The following is a 5,831-nucleotide window of genomic DNA, read 5'->3' on the forward strand; positions in this document are numbered from 1 at the left end:
CCCCCTGGCTACCGTGTCAAGCCAGTGTCAACGCACCCTCACCAATCTCGCCTGCCACGTCTTTGATGTTTAAATGTTTCAGGAAGGCTGCCTTTTCTATCTGCCTTGATGTCCAGTTGCCCCGGTGCACTCTAGTGTTAGGGGCTACCCGTAAGTCCTACTATCACCCTCTCCTGGGGCCTGCTCGCTATGCTTGCCCTCTCCTGGGGCCTCTCAATAAGCTTGCCCCCTTCTAGGGCTTCTCCCATACAGACCGTGCCCCACTGGGGCCATCTCCCTGCGCTTATGCGCTCTCGCCCCCAACTGGGGCCCTTGCTCGCACTTCTCGCGCTCCCCGCCCGCACTGGGGCCCTTGCTCACGTGTCTCGCGCTCCCCGCCCGCACTGGGGCCCCAATCGCGAGAAGCGCGAGCAAGGGCCCAGGCGGCCTTGGCCTTACCTGGCCCCCAGACCCACCTCCTCAGGCCTATGCCCCACTGGGGCTTCTGCCTATGCACAACACTGAGCTCTTCCTGAAGCTGCCCGCACTGGGCCGGGGTTGGGACACCCCAAAATGCAGCGCCTCCTGAGGCACTAGGAACACCCCCACCTTACTGGGGAGCTCCTAATGAGGCCTTCTCCACCCCTACAGCCTCACTCAGTCCTCCGGCGTAATCACACCCACCAACCAAAACAGAAACGCAAAGCCCCTGGCTACTACGTAAATCCTCAGCCAACCTGGCTAATCTTCTCTCATATCCCTATCAGGGTCCTCTCCACCCCGTATCCGCATGCCAACGCACAACATTGCCCTGCTCACTCTCGCAGAGATCCTGCTCCTTAGGCTGCCAGAGGGAACTGACCTCTGGCCTCAGCATCCTCTGTTTATACAGGCCAGGCCCTGCCCCCTTGTGGTCAGCTGACACAATCAGTTGCTTTAGCAACTCACACCTGTGCTGCCCTATTGAGTGGCAGCTAAGCCCATATTACCATTATCAGTAGCAGGCACCTTAGTGCCCTGCTACAGTATGCGTGACTTCATTAATTCTAATTGACAAAAGCCAAGAATCTGGTCTACAGAAGTTGAAGAAAGAACACTTTTCAAAGAAGAAAGGCAATAATTACTCGTGCAAGTGACTGTGAACAGGACATCAAAGAAAATGAAATCAGGTAGGGTACTACAGCAAAAATACAAAGAGAACAACATTTCCAAAGCAGAACTGAGACAATGCAAAACAACTCTATGTTTCTAAATCCTGAGCAAATAAGTGAATCCTAATACTTGAGACAAGGATACGTAGGGGAAATGCAGCCACTTATCAGCTTTCCATTTGCTGTTCTGCCAGTATTTTTCACTCCTGTCAGGAATTCATCCAATGGCTTGGCCTTCATTATCACTCACCATAACCAAAGTAATGGCTATTTCAGGTTTAGATGATAAAGTTGGGGGGGGTTTTAAATGTTTTTAAACTAGGTACACCAAAATTCAGAGAGAGAGAGAGAGAAAGAGAGAAAGATGTTCATGCTGTCCAGAAACAAGAACTAAAAAGCAACATTTACAATTTTTCTTGAAGAAAGCTATATAGTTTCCGATGTTCCTTAGAATATCTATATTTTAGCTGATTTTCTAGACACAACTCTTGAATTCTGTTATCCCCAGTAAATGCCAAATATTTCTAACATAGAATCATACATTCAGTTTTGTGTTACTCACATAAACATGCAAGAAAAATTCAATCATAGATCAAATCTCCTTATGCTATTTGTACGCCTTTACCCTCATTACTCATTATATTTGAGTGTTACTTAATCCTTAACGTACTACACAGGCATGTATACCATTATATGCCAATTTACTGATGAAGAACTTGGCAGAGAGATACCATCTAAGTAGGCTAAATAGGAGTTAGATGCATAAGTATTCTGTGGTTCTTGCTCAGGGTCACCCAAAGAGCATATGGCAAAGCAAATAACTGAAACAGAGTTTCACAAGTCCTAGGCTAGTGCCTTACCTTTCCCATCTTTCCCATCCTTTAGCGGAGTTACACCAGAGATTAATTCAATTTAGTAAATGTAACCTTGACACTGTTTCTCCATTTCTCAAGCCCTGCTTGCTTTTGCATTGTAATATCTTTTTCCGGGGGGAAAAAAGCAAGGGGGGAGGAAGTCAGGTGCCTTACTAAGCCAAAGTTGCATCTGATACGATAATAATGAAATTACAAATGAGTTTGGCTCACTATACATATGCTTGTTTATTTTGACCTAGAAAACTTTGCACTCAGAGCTCCATGGGGAACGGCTGGTTTCTTCCTTTGTTTGACTATTTAAAACAGCTGGTCAATAGCGTGTTTTAAAAAACTAAAAAAATCAGAGTTGTTTTAAACTTATTGCAAAATTCAAGTAAACTTTTCTGAAAAGTTTCAAGGGAAAAATCTCCTGCTCCTACTTTTTAATTCCTACCTGTAACAGGGGACTCTAGGGGCTGGTCTGCCATTGGCCGGCCCACCTGTTTCTGGGCCAACCGCCTGCCTCGCCTGCCACACCTCGTTGTTTCTTAATTGGTTCTAATAAGATGGGAGGCTGCCCATTCTTGCCCCAATGCCAGGGGGTGCTCTCTGTGGCTCCATTCCTTCCCTACACCACAACCCAAGCCTCGCAGATGGCATCCAGGTGACATAATGCTCTCGGCCTACAGCTGAACCAAGCTTAGCCTTCATTGTCGGGCCTCAGACACACATACATTCATACCGCCCTCCTCTCACTAGGGCTTCTCACACTCTGCCCCCTCTCACAGGGTCTCTTTCACACACCAACAACTTTTACTGTTTTGCTCCCTCTCAGAGTGGGCCCCTTCGGCCATAGGCTTTATCTAGTGCACACCTAAGCTCCTGCCCTTACCTCCAGGTTGTTTCATACAGCCTTTCAGCCAGGCAATGTTTCTGCCTCCTTTGCCAGCAGTGAACTGCTCTGTTTATATAGGCGGCCAGAGTTCTAAAATGGCCACCACAATCAAGCACCTGCCGGCTGCTTGGCTCAGGCCTTAAAGTGGCAGGCACCAACAGTGCCCCCCCACATGACCTATTTTTTCTTAGTGGACAAAGAGGGCAGGCATTCCCCCCTCCCCATCTCCAAGGCAAAACAATTAAAGAAGGGCCAAAAGGAGATTTTCTGAAAAGATTGTTACTTTGCTCAAATTTCCTTTTTTCATTAAAAATTAGTTTGAAACAAGGAGATCTAATCTAATTTAAAAGGCATAGAGTACAGACTGACAGCACTAATAATACTCCACAAGTTGCATTTTCATCTTATGAAGAAGCAGATGAGTGCAATGAGTTTTTCCTGAGGTAGCTTCTAAAACTAGTGCAGTCAAAGGAAATATTTAAATCAATGATGCTTAACCTCTGGCCCACAGAGTCATGTTATCCAGCCAGTGAGTCTCTCCACGGGTCTGGAAATTTGGCAGTGAGGAAGCAGTGTCAGCATTAATTGCTACAGAAACCAACACTATAACTGCTCCCCCATGACTAAATTTCTGGACCCATAGGGAGCCCCATGGGCCTGATGACATGGCTCTATGCACTGGATTGTGTTAATGGATGGGGACAAGCTGGCATGCATCTGCATCTTGCACACAGGGCTGGGATTGTGCGTGGCTGCATCCAATGTACAGAACCAGGCCCCAGTGCACGCAGACCAACCCCATGCTGGATCAGGCCCGTGGACTGACCTCACACGCAGGATCTGGTTTACAGATTAGCACCGCCCTACTCAATCTGGCCTGCAGAGCCTGACAGGTTGAGCACCACCGATTTGAAAGTCAGAGGTTCTATTGAAATGGGTTTGATACAGGGGCAACTCCAATGACTTCACTAGTTAATTTAGATTTCCACAGATGGATATTAAATAAGAACTAGGCTCCAAAAATATAGCTGGTTACAAATCAATGACAAGTTCCAACAACTTAAATAGTATTAAATCACATTTATGTAAAAGTGTAATCAATTCTAAGATAACGGTATCAAGAATTTACATCACTTTTTGACATGCAAGATCACTCACTTTAATTTGCAATGCTCTAAAAAGTTATATTACTTTGAGCAGAGAGAAGGGAGTTTCAAAGATTCCATGATGAAGAGGCAAAGCATGGATCCATGCTCATTTTCTTAAGGAAACCTGGAATACATACTTATTTTTAAATTTCTGCTTGATTTTTAAGTTAGAAATATAATGTCAAATCCAGTCTTCTGTATTTTGTTAGCTGTTCTCTTGGGAGAGTACCAGCCTATATGGGAGCAATCAGCCCTTCAGTTAATGGGAAGGATACATGTTTTATCAAGAAAATATCTTTTCTCCAGCTCTTTATTTATATTCTCACCCAAGACATGGAAACATGTTCACCTACACATAGGAAAACCCTTATAGAAAATTCTTATAGATTTAAGAGGAAATTGTATTCCTGCCTCAGATTCTATAGTATGTTTTGTATACATATAGGAAGAACAGCATTTTTTATTAAATCCCATAGATGTTTAAGAAAAAAAATAAAAATCTACTAGGTTCCTCCCAAATATATTTTGCAGAGTGAAAAATGAAGTCCATAAAGCACCAAACACTTGGATATTAAAAAATGTTTTCACCTTGGATCTAGGAGAAGGAAAAATCACATAGGAGTTTAAGTCCCATTTTATACGTGTAAGCTTGTGTGTGTCTAATTTAAGTCTCACAGAAAGACTTGACTCATAAGTCTATGAATCAGTTTTGAAAATGGGACTTGGACTAGTCCTACTCCAAGGACTATTGGACTGTTTTGCACTAACAGTTGTTTTTTTTGTCCCAGTTTCAGTTTTCATTCCAAGCTTCATGTGTTTTACCTTCAGAGTATGAGGATAAATAGTTGCAGCTTCAGTTGCTGTACACTAGAAAAAAAGCAGACACAGAAAATCATGAATATTCAAATCAAATGTTAATGCAAAGAGAAGCAAATCCAGGAGAATGGGTTTCACTCTGTACAAAAAAAAAACAGCGAGAAAGATGGACCACAGTAAAAAGATAATCAATACAAGTGAAAAGCAAGCAGAGAGCAGGTAAGCGGGCAGATCTGAACATGAAAGGAGAGAGGACTAAAAAAGGTGTAGCCTGTTTCAACAGGAAATAGAAACTCCGAATTCTAAACCCCAACGGTAAACCCCAATCTAAGCCCCAATCCACACCCACAGTCTGTATCAAAGGACCCTTTTTCCCTCTGTCATCCTACTACTAAATTGGGAATCATTCTTATTGCTTCACAGGAATGCTCTGAGCAGTAACTAATATTTGGAAAGTGCTTTAAATATAAAAGGCAGACAAGGTTCTTTGGGTAAATCTGATGTATTTTATTAGACCAACTAAAATAGTTAGAAAAATTCTTCTTTGGAAGCTTTCCAAAACAAACACCCTTCTTTAGCCAGAGGGAACATCTTCAGATGCTCCCTCTGCCTGAAGAAGGGTGTTTGCACACCAAAGCTTGCTAAGAAATTTTCCAACTATTTCAGTTTGTCTAATCAAAGATATCACATTCACCCAAAGAACCTTGTCTGCCTATGTCCTTAGACCAACACAGCTACAACTGACACCCCTTAAATATAAAAGCACTGTTAAAAAAAAGTTTTTCTTACTTTTTGCAATACTTTCTATTTTCTTTGTAGAGGCGAATCACTTTCACTTTCTGCTGCACAACCCGAAAATCTCTGGCTTCTAAAGACAGTGCGGGAATGAGTACGTGAGCAGGCGTGCGTGTGCTAAGGTGTTTCACTCACCTCAGTCTCCTACCTTCGGGCAGGCGGGGCAAATAATCTTAGAAGATCCCTCTTATGC

This window comes from Gavialis gangeticus, unplaced genomic scaffold (assembly GCF_001723915.1).
Source record: "Gavialis gangeticus isolate Ggan-Ray unplaced genomic scaffold, GavGan_comp1, whole genome shotgun sequence".
Lineage (NCBI taxonomy): Eukaryota > Metazoa > Chordata > Crocodylia > Gavialidae > Gavialis > Gavialis gangeticus.